Source organism: Oncorhynchus masou, chromosome 28 (assembly GCF_036934945.1).
Source record: "Oncorhynchus masou masou isolate Uvic2021 chromosome 28, UVic_Omas_1.1, whole genome shotgun sequence".
In the NCBI taxonomy this organism is placed as follows: domain Eukaryota; kingdom Metazoa; phylum Chordata; class Actinopteri; order Salmoniformes; family Salmonidae; genus Oncorhynchus; species Oncorhynchus masou.
In genome coordinates, this window is record NC_088239.1 from 66,467,362 (window position 1) to 66,481,735 (window position 14,374).

General features: G+C 41.0%; 1 protein-coding gene across 1 annotated transcript in view; it reads left to right on the plus strand.

Annotated features, from left to right (window-relative positions):
• Window positions 1-14,374, plus strand: part of LOC135518106 (GDNF family receptor alpha-2-like) — a 77,215-nt gene that overhangs the window by 33,716 nt on the left and 29,125 nt on the right. The window lies entirely within an intron of this gene.

The following is a 14,374-nucleotide window of genomic DNA, read 5'->3' on the forward strand; positions in this document are numbered from 1 at the left end:
GACACACACAAAAACACATACACCTCTACAAAACGTACACTCAAGTGTACACATGGATTTGCACACGCATGCAAGAACATAATTCCAAACACACCCAAGTGTGCACACTCATTTATGCATGAACACACAAACAAACACACACACACCCAAGCACTGGGATCCCAATCTTTTGGCTTCCTCATGCATTTAATTTCCTTTCTGCCTCCTACATAATGTTGAAAAGACCCCAGTGGTGTGTGGATCTGTTTGGGTGGTTTTGTTTGGGTGGTTTTTTGTGTGTGTGTGTGTGTGTGTGTGTGTGTGTGTGTGTGTGTGTGTGTGTGTGTGTGTGTGTGTGTGTGTGTGTGTGTGTGTGTGTGTGTGTGTGTGTGTGTGTGTGTGTGTGTGTGTGTGTGTGTGTGTGTGTACTGACAGACTTTAAGGGTGATTTAAAAAATGAGAGCACGAAAGAGAGTGGCCAAAGATGGACAGAGACAGAAAAGAGAGAGAGGTGTAAAAAAAGAGAGAGCAGAGAAACAGAGAGAAAGAAAGAGAGAGTGGTAGAGAGATTAAGAGGATAGTTAGAGAATGGTAACGGGTGTAACTTGGGGCAACCTCTGAGTTGGATGCTAATTGCAACAGGCAGCCAGGAACTCATTAGCTATGCAAATATGGTAAATATGTAAATGAGCAGTCCCAATGAGGGACGACTAATTAAAGAGAACGTTTAGACAAAACAATCTAATTATAACCACAAACATACCCATGCACAACTACACACTAGACAACAGCCCACCTACACACTCCTATCTCCTCTCCCTTCCTCTCTTCTACACTCCTCTCCTCATGTAAATATAGATACAAGTTGTTTAAATGGGAGTTTAGGCTATTTCTGACTACATTATGTTTTCAAGGTCAGCATTGTCAGTTATGTGTATACTTGTTATTATAATTACATGGTGTATTGTGTGTGTGTGTATTTGTGTGGATGTATGTGTGTATGTGTATTTTTTTCTGCCTCTGCTAATGTAGATATTATAATAAGGTGTCTCCCATGGGATTACTGTGAGTCTGCTTTACTGTGACTGACAAGTCAGGGTCAGAGAGAGAGAGGGGAAAAGAGCGAGAGGAACGAGAGCAGGGGAGGGTGAAAAAAAATAGGATAGAAGGAGAATGGAGAGAGAGAGTGTAGAGAGAGGGGGGGAGAGAGTCCTCATTAGATATGCATGCACACCCCTTTAGCCAGGCAAGGTTATTAGCATGGACACCAGAAAACAGCATGTAGCAGCTAACTGTCACGCTGTAAGTCCAACTTGTATTTCTTTATGTGCCCAACTTTTTATTCAGTGTTACAGGTACAAAAAACAAAGCATACAACGATAACCCCAACCCATCAGCAAACATTCACTGTCTACTTGATAAGCAACTCCAGTGTAGATTTGGCCTTGTGTCTGAGGTTATTGTCCCCCTGAAAGGTGAATTAATCTCCCAGTGTCTGGTGGAAAGCAGACTGAACCATGTTGTCCACTAGGATTTTGCCTGTGCTTACCTCCATTCTATTTATTTTCATCCTGAAAAACTCCTGAAAAAATACCCATAACATAATGCAGCCACCATTATGCTTGAAAATATGGAGTGGTACTCAGTAATGTGTTGTATTGGATTTGCCCCAAACAAAACACTTTGTATTCAGGACAAAAATGTAATTGCTTGCCACATCTTTGCAGTATTATTTTACTGCTGTTTTGCAAGGGAGATGTGTCAGATATTCTTTACAGGCTTCCATCTTTTCACTCTGTCAATTAGCATAGAATTGTGGAGTAATTACAATGTTGTCATCCTCAGTTGTCTCCAATCACAGCCACTTTGACATTATCTGGTATTGTGTGTTGGCCAGTGACAAAAAAATCTTTTAATTTTATCCATTTTAAATTCAGGCTGTAACACAACAAAATGTGGAACAAGTCAAGGGGTGTGAATACTTTCTGAAGGCACATAGTTTGTATTTATTATGGATCCCCATAATATCCTGCCAAGGCAGCAGCTACTTTTCCTGGAGTCCAGCAAAATGAAGGCAGTTATACAATTTTAGAAACATAACAATACATTCATACCAGATTTTACAACACATTAAGTGTGTCCTCTCACTCTACTACTACATATCTACAACATAAAACCCATGTGTACTGTACGTGTGTGTATAGTGCATATATTATTGTGTGTTTGTATGCATGTGTCTGTGCCTATGTTTGTGTTGCTTCACAGTCCCCGCTGTTCCATATGGTTTATTTTTATTAATTTTTTGTATAAAATCTTATTGCTTGCATGTGTTACTTGATGTGGAATAGAGTTCCATATAGTCATGGCTCTATGTAGTACTGTGTGCCTCCCATGGTCTGTTCAAGACTTGTGGACTGTGAAGAAACCTCTGGTGGTATGTCTTGTGGGGTATGCATTGGTGTAAGAGCTGTGTGCCAGTACTTCAAACAGACAGCTCAGTGCATTCAACATGTCAATACCTCTCACAAATACAATTAGTGATGAAGTGCATGTTATTAATGTTAGCTCTCTGTGTGCATCTAAAGGCTAGCCATGCTGCCCTGTTCTGAGCCAATTGCAATTTTCCTAATTCCCTCTTTGTAGCACCTGACCACACGACTGAACAGTAGTCCAGGTGCTACAAAACTAGGGCCTGTAGGACCTGCCTTGTTGATAGTGCTGTTAAGAAGGTAGAGCAGCATTTTATTATGGACATACTTCTCCCCATCTTAGCTACTGTTGTATCAATATGTTTTGAACATGACAGTTGACCATGACAGTTGATACCATAACATCCTTGGTTAGTCCAAGCAGTTCAGTCATCTCAACTTGCTAAATTTTCACATTATTCATTACAAGATATAGTTGAGGTTTAGGGTTTAGGTGAATGATTTGTCCCAAATGCAATGCTTTTAGTTGTTTTTCCTTGCTACCAATTCGAAACTAAGTGCAGCTCTTTGTTAAGTGTTGCAGTCATTTAATTCCATGTAGTAGCTCACACATTTAATTTTACATTTTTATCATTACTTTTTATTTTAGCCTACTTGGTAAATATTTTATTCTTCTTGAAATGCACTGTTGGTTAAGGGCTTGTAAATAAGCATTTCTCGGTAAAGTCTGCACTTGTTGTATTTGGCACATGTGACAAATAAAGTTTGATTTGATGTATAGTGTTGAGTCATCCGCATAAATAGCAACACTGGCTTTATTCAAAGCCAGTGGCATGTCATTAGTAAAGATTGAAAAAGTAAGGGGCATAGACAGCTGCCCTGGGGAATTCCTGATTCCATTGTGTTGGATAGGCTTCAATTAAAGAACATCTTCTGCATTCTGTTAGACAGATAACTATTTATCCACAACATAGCAGGGAGTGAAAGCCAAAACACATACGTTTTTCCAGCAGCAGACTTTGATCAATAATGTCTAAAGCCGCACTGAAGTCTAACATAACAGCCCCCACAATCTTTTATCATAATTGGTTTGTATGTGTGGGGCTTTAGCTGAGTCAAGTATATTCGTCCAGGCCTCAAATGATCCTTGATTAGCGCTTTTCATTCTTGTGGTTGATAATGCTAATGTTATAACTTCTAATAGTAACTGTATCCACTAATTAAATGGGAGAGAGTGTGAAGTGCTGTCTGTGAGCAGTAATCTTCTCTGATTGATTGAGAGATTCAAAGGGATATCAGTGTTAAGTAACATACTGTAATAGATGAAAAGCATTGAATAATTAAATATTCATGTACTTCAAAATGTATTTTGTAACTTTGCCACAGAAGCATTCAATTGCAGGGCACTGCCACATCATTTACCTGATTCAGGGGACACAATTTCACAATAATACGTTTCCTTTGTGTTAAATACAGTCTGTGAACAAACATAAAAGGTATAAATTAATGGTTTGGATTACGGGATACCAAGGTCATATTTTTCCATATTCTATTCCAGTTAAAGGGTTGTTAAGATTCAATTAGATCTGCAGACCATACTTTTTTAATGGCTAATTGTTCAGATTCAATTCGATCTGTGGACCATACTTTTTTAATGGCTAGCTCAGAATATGAGCCTTCCCAAAGCTGTTTATATATTATAGAGATTGGGAGCACAGATAATTTATTTATAAAAACCATCATAGGATGGTTTGGTAGTTGGGTTTCCCAAGGGACTCCATAGGGAAAAAATGTGGAATGTTCTTATACCATTAGTGTCCATGATATTGGTAAGGGTATGGATTCCACATTTGGACCATTGGGGGGATGCAAAAGGCTACCCTCCGGATTACAAGGCATTATTGTAAAATATTGGGTTACGGGCATGCCATTTTGATTCCCAGTTAAATGTTGTGCAAAATGGAAATTGTGTGAGCAATAATAGGACCGAAACATAGTTAAAACATTTTAAGAGATATATCAGTGAAGACCACCTCATCAAGGGCAAGAGGAGACACTATATTTCTCTCTATATTCAGCCAAGGGGCTGAAGAATTATGTCTGAACAAATTTAGGATGGGGCGAAATGCTAGTACCTGGAAATCCTGGAAATACATTTTATCGTTTGGTACGGATAGTCCTCCTATCTCTTTCCCTCTTTGTAAATGTGTTAATATTATCCAGGATCGTTTACCTCACCACACAAATGTTAATACCACACTATGAATTGTATCCCAATTGCCAGAAGGGGGAGCCATGGGAAGCATTAAACTACAGAAATTCATCCGTGGGAGTTTTTCATTTTGACAATAGATATTCTGCTAATTAAAGCAACTGGGATATTATTCCATCTACTGAGGTCCAATTTAATTGTTTTCAGCATTCTGTTATTAAAGTTTCTGTCAATGGTTTTATCTAAGGAAGGAAATAAATCTACTCCTAAATATTTAAAATGGGAAACAGCAGGGTAGAGATGGAATACTCCAATGGGGTCTTGAGAGGCATTGAGGCAGAAATTAAGATTAATTAATCTATGACCTTCAATGCGTTTGGGAGCGATTGAGATACATTGTCCAGATACAGTATAGTAGAATTTTGTCTGCGTGTAATGACAGGAAGTGATCGGGAAAATGTGTGTTATTTCCTTCGATTGATGAATTGCCTGGGTCAGGGGTTTCATGGATAATAAGAATAGCAAAGACGAAATTGGATTGCCTTGTCTGCTGCTTCTAGTGATTCTGAACGGCGCAAAACTTATATTGCCGGCTATAACTATGAATGAGGGATTAGAATATGGTATTTTAATCATATGAATGAAATTGGAACCAATTCCCATATTTCTTTTTATTTTACCTTGGCAAGTCAGTTAAGAACAAATTCTTATTTTCAATGACGGCCTAGTTCAGGGGAAGAACGACTGATTTTTACCTTGTCAGCTTGGGGATTCGATCTTGCTACAATTACTAGTCCAATGTTCTAACCACTAGGCTGCCCTGCCTCGCCAAATATGTTCCAACACAGACCAGAGATATGACCATTCTAGTCGATCAAAAGCTTTTCCTGCATCGAGAGCTAATACAGTCCAAGGAACTGTTCTTTCTGATGAAGCATCTAAGAAACTGTACACTTTGTAATAGTCGAACGAGGTTATCCGAGGATAATCGCTTTTTAACAATCCCGCTTTTGTCCGTGTGGAACTATTAGGGTACGTAATTCTAGAAATGGGACGACAACATTTTGTAAAATAGTTGAATATCGGTATTTATCAAGATAGGGGGCGATAGTGAGAACACTGGGTGGCATCCTTCACTATTTTTAATAAAAGCGAAGTTAATGATGTATTCACATCTCTCCCAATTTAACCTTTGTGAACGGCTGTATTAATAATTTCGAATCAGGCTGGGGGTGCCTGTGTATGCTGCCGCAGTGCCTACTACTATGATGTCGAAGTGGATGTCGGCAACCTGTCACTGCTCTGGATCGAGGCGGGCTTCTCCATCTTTCCAAGGCCTGCACCAGGCAGTCCTTAAAGGCTTCTCCATCTTTCCAAGGCCTGCACCAGGCAGTCCTTAAAGGCTTCTCCATCTTTCCAAGACCTGCACCAGGCAGTCCTTAAAGGCTTCTCCATCTTTCCTAGGCCTGCACCAGGCAGTCCTTAAAGGCTTCTCCATCTTTCCTAGGCCTGCACCAGGCAGTCCTTAAAGGCTTCTCCATCTTTCCAAGGCCTGCACCAGGCAGTCCTTAAAGGCTTCTCCATCTTTCCAAGACCTGCACCAGGCAGTCCTTAAAGGCTTCTCCATCTTTCCTAGACCTGCACCAGGCAGTCCTTAAAGGCTTCTCCATCTTTCCTAGGCCTGCACCAGGCAGTCCTTAAAGGCTTCTCCATCTTTCCAAGGCCTGCACCAGGCAGTTCTTAAAGGCTTCTCCATCTTTCCTAGGCCTGCACCAGGCAGTTCTTAAAGTCTTCTCCATCTTTCCTAGGCCTGCACCAGGCAGTCCTTAAAGGCTTCTCCATCTTTCCAAGGCCTGCACCAGGCAGTCCTTAAAGGCTTCTCCATCTTTCCTAGGCCTGCACCAGGCAGTCCTTAAAGGCTTCTCCATCTTTCCAAGGCCTGCACCAGGCAGTCCTTAAAGGCTTCTCCATCTTTCCTAGGCCTTCACCAGGCAGTCTTTAAAGGCTTCTCCATCTTTCCAAGGCCTGCACCAGGCAGTCCTTAAAGTCTTCTCAATCTTTCCAAGGCCTGCACTTGGCAGTTCTTAAAGTCTTCTCCATCTTTCCAAGGCCTGCACCAGGCAGTCCTTAAAGGGTTCTCCGAATCCTGTGAAGCATGGTAATGCGTGGATTTCCTCGTCCTTCTCGCCAGCTGTGATTTTGGGACGCTCCATGGTAAGAAAAGTGACCATCCCTCGTGCAAAAACAATGTAAATTACATTACTAAGCTGCTCATGAATGTAGTATGTCAGAACATGGAAATTGATTCTATTGTAGTCCATGTGGGTTTTAATGAGATTATGAAGGGCTGCTCTGAATAGTTGAAACTGGATATTAAAGAGCTGATTGACTCTCTGCTAGACACTGACAAAAGACCCATAATTTCTGGCCTTGTGCCCTATTTGAATCGTGGCATTGAAGGCATTAGCAGGAGTTACCTGTCTAACAGAACACAGAGGGTGTTCTTTAATGGAAGCCTCTCCAACATAATCTAGGTAGAATCAGGAATTCCCCAGAGCAGCTGTCTAGGCCCATTACTTTTTTCAATCTTTACTAACGACATGCTTTGACTAAAGCCAGTGTGTCTATGTATGCTGATGACTCAACACTATACATGTCGACTACTACAGCGACTGAAATGACTGCAACACTTAACAAAGAGTTGTAGTTAGTTTCAGAGTGGGTGGCAAGGAAGAAGTTAGTCCTAAATATTTCCAAAACTAAAAGCATTGTATTTTGGACAAATAATTCACTAAACCCTAAACCTCAGCTAAATCTTGTAATAAATAATGTGGAAATTTAGCAAGTTGAGGTGACTAAACTGCTTGGAGTAACCTTGGATTTTAAACTGTCATGGTCAAAACATATTGATACAACAATAGCTAAGATGGGGAGAAGTATGTCCATAATAAAGCGCTGCTCTATCTTCTTAACAGCTCTATCAACAAGGCAGGTCCTACAGATTTGCCGCACCTGGACTAATTTTCAGTCGTGTGGTCAGGTGCCACAAAAGGGACCTCTGAAAATTACAAAAAATTGCAATTGGCTCAGAACAGGGCAGCACGGCTGGCTCTTAGATGTACACAGAGAGCTAATATTAATAATATGCATGTCAATCTCACCTGGCTCAAAGTGGAGGAGAGATTGACTTCATCACTACTTGTATTTATGAGAGGTGTTGACATGTTGATTGCACCGAGCTCTCTGTTCGGACTACTGGCGCACAGCTCGGAGACCCATGCATACCACACAAGACATGCCACAAGGGCTTGTAAGTAAGCATTTCACGGTTTCACATAAGCATTTCACACTTCACATTTCAAGTCTACACTTGTTGTATTCGGCGCATGTGGCAAATAACGTTTGATTTGATTTGAAGAGGTCTCTTCACCATCCCCAAGTCCAGAAGAGACTATGGGAGGCACACAGTACTACATGGAGCCATGACTACATGGAACTCCATTCCACATCAAGTAACTGATGTAAGCAGTAAAATTAGATTAGAAAAACAGATAAAAATACACCTTATGGAACAGCAGGGACTGTGAACCAACACAAACATAGGCACAGACACATGCACACTCACACACACACGATAACATACACACTATACACACACTTACAAATGGATTCTGTACTGTAGATATGTCGTATTGGTGGAGTAGGAGCCTGAGGACACAGTGTGTTGTGAAATCTGTGAATGTATTGTTTTCACAATAATGCCCTTTTGTTAAAACCTCTTGATACTCCCCATCCCGGATCCGGGATCGTGAATAAAGCCTCAGGCTCATTAGCATAACGCAACGTTAACGATTTCTGAAAATCGCAAATGAAATTAAAATAATATGCCTGCTCTCAAAGCTTAGCCTTTTCTTAACAACACTGTCATCTCAGATTTTCAAAATATGCTTTTGAACCATAGCAAATCAATCATTTGTGTAAGAGTATTGGAAGCTAGCTTAGCATTTTGCGTAGCATTTAGCAACGCAACATTTTCACAATAACCAGATAACCAAATAAGTAAAATCATTTACCTTTGAAGAGCTTCGGATGTTTTCAATGAGGAGACTCTCAGTTACATAGCAAATGTTCAGTTTTTCCTGAAAGAATCTTTGTGTAGGAGAAATCGCTCCGTTTGTGTTGCTTCACAGTCCCCGCTGTTCCATATGGTTTATTTTTATCAATTTTTTGTATAAAATCTTATTGCTTGCATGTGTTACTTGATGTGGAATAGAGTTCCATATAGTCATGGCTCTATGTAGTACTGTGTGCCTCCCATGGTCTGTTCAAGACTTGTGGACTGTGAAGAAACCTCTGGTGGTATGTCTTGTGGGGTAAGCATTGGTGTAAGAGCTGTGTGCCAGTACTTCAAACAGACAGCTCAGTGCATTCAACATGTCAATACCTCTCACAAATACAATTAGTGATGAAGTGCATGTTATTAATGTTAGCTCTCTGTGTGCATCTAAAGGCTAGCCATGCTGCCCTGTTCTGAGCCAATTGCAATTTTCCTAATTCCCTCTTTGTAGCACCTGACCACACGACTGAACAGTAGTCCAGGTGCTACAAAACTAGGGCCTGTAGGACCTGCCTTGTTGATAGTGCTGTTAAGAAGGTAGAGCAGCATTTTATTATGGACATACTTCTCCCCATCTTAGCTACTGTTGTATCAATATGTTTTGAACATGACAGTTGACCATGACAGTTGATACCATAACATCCTTGGTTAGTCCAAGCAGTTCAGTCATCTCAACTTGCTAAATTTTCACATTATTCATTACAAGATATAGTTGAGGTTTAGGGTTTAGTGAATGATTTGTCCCAAATGCAATGCTTTTAGTTGTTTTTCCTTGCTACCAATTCGAAACTAAGTGCAGCTCTTTGTTAAGTGTTGCAGTCATTTAATTCCATGTAGTAGCTCACACATTTAATTTTACATTTTTATCATTACTTTTTATTTTAGCCTACTTGGTAAATATTTTATTCTTCTTGAAATGCACTGTTGGTTAAGGGCTTGTAAATAAGCATTTCACGGTAAAGTCTGCACTTGTTGTATTTGGCACATGTGACAAATAAAGTTTGATTTGATGTATAGTGTTGAGTCATCCGCATAAATAGCAACACTGGCTTTATTCAAAGCCAGTGGCATGTCATTAGTAAAGATTGAAAAAGTAAGGGGCATAGACAGCTGCCCTGGGGAATTCCTGATTCTATTGTGTTGGATAGGCTTCAATTAAAGAACATATTCTGCATTCTGTTAGACAGATAACTATTTATCCACAACATAGCAGGGAGTGAAAGCCAAAACACATACGTTTTTCCAGCAGCAGACTTTGATCAATAATGTCTAAAGCCGCACTGAAGTCTAACATAACAGCCCCCACAATCTTTTATCATAATTGGTTTGTATGTGTGGGGCTTTAGCTGAGTCAAGTATATTCGTCCAGGCCTCAAATGATCCTTGATTAGCGCTTTTCATTCTTGTGGTTGATAATGCTAATGTTATAACTTCTAATAGTAACTGTATCCACTAATTAAACGGGAGAGAGTGTGAAGTGCTGTCTGTGAGCAGTAATCTTCTCTGATTGATTGAGAGATTCAAAAGGATATCATTGTTAAGTAACATACTGTAATAGATGAAAAGCATTGAATATTTAAATATTCATGTACTTCAAAATGTATTTTGTAACTTTGCCACAGAAGCATTCAATTGCAGGGCACTGCCACATCATTTACCTGATTCAGGGGACACAATTTCACAATAATATGTTTCCTTTGTGTTAAATACAGTCTGTGAACAAACATAAAAGGTATAAATTAATGGTTTGGATTACGGGATACCAAGGTCATATTTTTCCATATTCTATTCCAGTTAAAGGGTTGTTAAGATTCAATTAGATCTGCAGACCATACTTTTTTAATGGCTAATTGTTCAGATTCAATTCGATCTGTGGACCATACTTTTTTAATGGCTAGCTCAGAATATGAGCCTTCCCAACGCTGTTTATATATTATAGAGATTGAGAGCACAGATAATTTATTTATAAAAACCATCATAGGATGGTTTGGTAGTTGGGTTTCCCAAGGGACTCCATAGGGAAAAAATGTGGAATGTTCTTATACCATTAGTGTCCATGATATTGGTAAGGGTATGGATTCCACATTTGGACCATTGGGGGGATGCAAAAGGCTACCCTCCGGATTACAAGGCATTATTGTAAAATATTGGGTTACGGGCATGCCATTTTGATTCCCAGTTAAATGTTGTGCAAAATGGAAATTGTGTGAGCAATAATAGGACCGAAGCATAGTTAAAACATTTTAAGAGATATATCAGTGAAGACCACCTCATCAAGGGCAAGAGGAGACACTATATTTCTCTCTATATTCAGCCAAGGGGCTGAAGAATTATATCTGAACAAATTTAGGATGGGGCGAAATGCTAGTACCTGGAAATCCTGGAAATACATTTTATCGTTTGGTACAGATAGTCCTCCTATCTCTTTCCCTCTTTGTAAATGTGTTAATATTATCCAGGATCGTTTACCTCACCACACAAATGTTAATACCACACTATGAATTGTATCCCAATTGCCAGAAGGGGGAGCCATGGGAAGCATTAAACTACAGAAATTCATCCGTGGGAGTTTTTCAATTTGACAATAGATATTCTGCTAATTAAAGCAACTGGGATATTATTCCATCTACTGAGGTCCAATTTAATTGTTTTCAGCATTCTGTTATTAAAGTTTCTGTCAATGGTTTTATCTAAGGAAGGAAATAAATCTACTCCTAAATATTTAAATTGGGAAACAGCAGGGTAGAGATGGAGTACTCCAATGGGGTCTTGAGAGGCATTGAGGCAGAAATTAAGATTAATTAATCTATGACCTTCAATGCGTTTGGGAGCGATTGAGATACATTGTCCAGATACAGTATAGTAGAATTTTGTCTGCGTGTAATGACAGGAAGTGATCGGGAAAATGTGTGTTATTTCCTTCGATTGATGAATTGCCTGGGTCAGGGGTTTCATGGATAATAAGAATAGCAAAGACGAAATTGGATTGCCTTGTCTGCTGCTTCTAGTGATTCTGAACGGCGCAAAACTTATATTGCCGGCTATAACTATGACTGAGGGATTAGAATATGGTATTTTAATCATATGAATGAAATTGGAACCAATTCCCATATTTCTTTTTATTTTACCTTGGCAAGTCAGTTAAGAACAAATTCTTATTTTCAATGACGGCCTAGTTCAGGGGAAGAACGACTGATTTTTACCTTGTCAGCTTGGGGATTTAATCTTGCAACCTTTACAATTACTAGTCCAATGTTCTAACCACTAGGCTGCCCTGCCTCGCCAAATATGTTCCAACACAGACCAGAGATATGACCATTCTAGTCGATCAAAAGCTTTTCCTGCATCGAGAGCTAATACAGTCCAAGGAACTGTTCTTTCTGATGAAGCATCTAAGAAACTGTACACTTTGTAATAGTCGAACGAGGTTATCCGAGGATAATCGCTTTTTAACAAACCCGCTTTTGTCCGTGTGGAACTATTAGGGTACGTAATTCTAGAAATGGGACGACAACATTTTGTAAAATAGTTGAATATCGGTATTTATCAAGATAGGGGGCGATAGTGAGATCACTGGGTGGCATCCTTCACTATTTTTAATAAAAGCGAAGTTAATGATGTATTCACATCTCTCCCAATTTAACCTTTGTGAACGGCTGTATTAATAATTTCGAATCAGGCTGGGGGTGCCTGTGTATGCTGCCGCAGTGCCTACTACTATGATGTCGAAGTGGATGTCGGCAACCTGTCACTGCTCTGGATCGAGGCGGGCTTCTCCATCTTTCCAAGGCCTGCACCAGGCAGTCCTTAAAGGCTTCGCCATCTTTCCAAGGCCTGCACCAGGCAGTTCTTAAAGGCTTCTCCATCTTTCCTAGGCCTGCACCAGGCAGTCCTTAAAGGCTTCTCCATCTTTCCAAGGCCTGCACCAGGCAGTCCTTAAAGGCTTCTCCATCTTTCCAAGACCTGCACCAGGCAGTCCTTAAAGGCTTCTCCATCTTTCCTAGACCTGCACCAGGCAGTCCTTAAAGGCTTCTCCATCTTTCCTAGGCCTGCACCAGGCAGTCCTTAAAGGCTTCTCCATCTTTCCAAGGCCTGCACCAGGCAGTTCTTAAAGGCTTCTCCATCTTTCCTAGGCCTGCACCAGGCAGTTCTTAAAGTCTTCTCCATCTTTCCTAGGCCTGCACCAGGCAGTCCTTAAAGGCTTCTCCATCTTTCCAAGGCCTGCACCAGGCAGTCCTTAAAGGCTTCTCCATCTTTCCAAGGCCTGCACCAGGCAGTCCTTAAAGGCTTCTCCATCTTTCCTAGGCCTGCACCAGGCAGTCCTTAAAGGCTTCTCCATCTTTCCAAGGCCTGCACCAGGCAGTCCTTAAAGGCTTCTCCATCTTTCCTAGGCCTGCACCAGGCAGTCCTTAAAGGCTTCTCCATCTTTCCAAGGCCTGCACCAGGCAGTCCTTAAAGGCTTCTCCATCTTTCCAAGACCTGCACCAGGCAGTCCTTAAAGGCTTCTCCATCTTTCCTAGACCTGCACCAGGCAGTCCTTAAAGGCTTCTCCATCTTTCCAAGACCTGCACCAGGCAGTCCTTAAAGGCTTCTCCATCTTTCCTAGGCCTTCACCAGGCAGTCTTTAAACGCTTCTCCATCTTTCCAAGGCCTGCACCAGGCAGTCCTTAAAGGCTTCTCCATCTTTCCAAGGCCTGCACCAGGCAGTCCTTAAAGGCTTCTCCATCTTTCCAAGGCCTGCACCAGGCAGTCCTTAAAGGCTTCTCCATCTTTCCTAGGCCTGCACCAGGCAGTCCTTAAAGGCTTCTCCATCTTTCCAAGGCCTGCACCAGGCAGTCCTTAAAGGCTTCTCCATCTTTCCAAGACCTGCACCAGGCAGTCCTTAAAGGCTTCTCCATCTTTCCAAGGCCTGCACCAGGCAGTCCTTAAAGGCTTCTCCATCTTTCCAAGGCCTGCACCAGGCAGTCCTTAAAGGCTTCTCCATCTTTCCTAGGCCTGCACCAGGCAGTCCTTAAAGGCTTCTCCATCTTTCCTAGGCCTGCACCAGGCAGTCCTTAAAGGCTTCTCCATCTTTCCAAGGCCTGCACCAGGCAGTCCTTAAAGGCTTCTCCATCTTTCCAAGGCCTGCACCAGGCAGTCCTTAAAGGGTTCTCCGAATCCTGTGAAGCATGGTAATGCGTGGATTTCCTCGTCCTTCTCGCCAGCTGTGATTTTGGGACGCTCCATGGTAAGAAAAGTGACCATCCCTCGTGCAAAAACAATGTAAATTACATTACTAAGCTGCTCATGAATGTAGTATGTCAGAACATGGAAATTGATTCTATTGTAGTCCATGTGGGTTTTAATGAGATTATGAAGGGCTGCTCTGAATAGTTGAAACTGGATATTAAAGAGCTGATTGACTCTCTGCTAGACACTGACAAAAGACCCATAATTTCTGGCCTTGTGCCCTATTTGAATCGTGGCATTGAAGGCATTAGCAGGAGTTACCTGTCTAACAGAACACAGAGGGTGTTCTTTAATGGAAGCCTCTCCAACATAATCTAGGTAGAATCAGGAATTCCCCAGAGCAGCTGTCTAGGCCCATTACTTTTTTCAATCTTTACTAACGACATGCTTTGACTAAAGCCAGTGTGT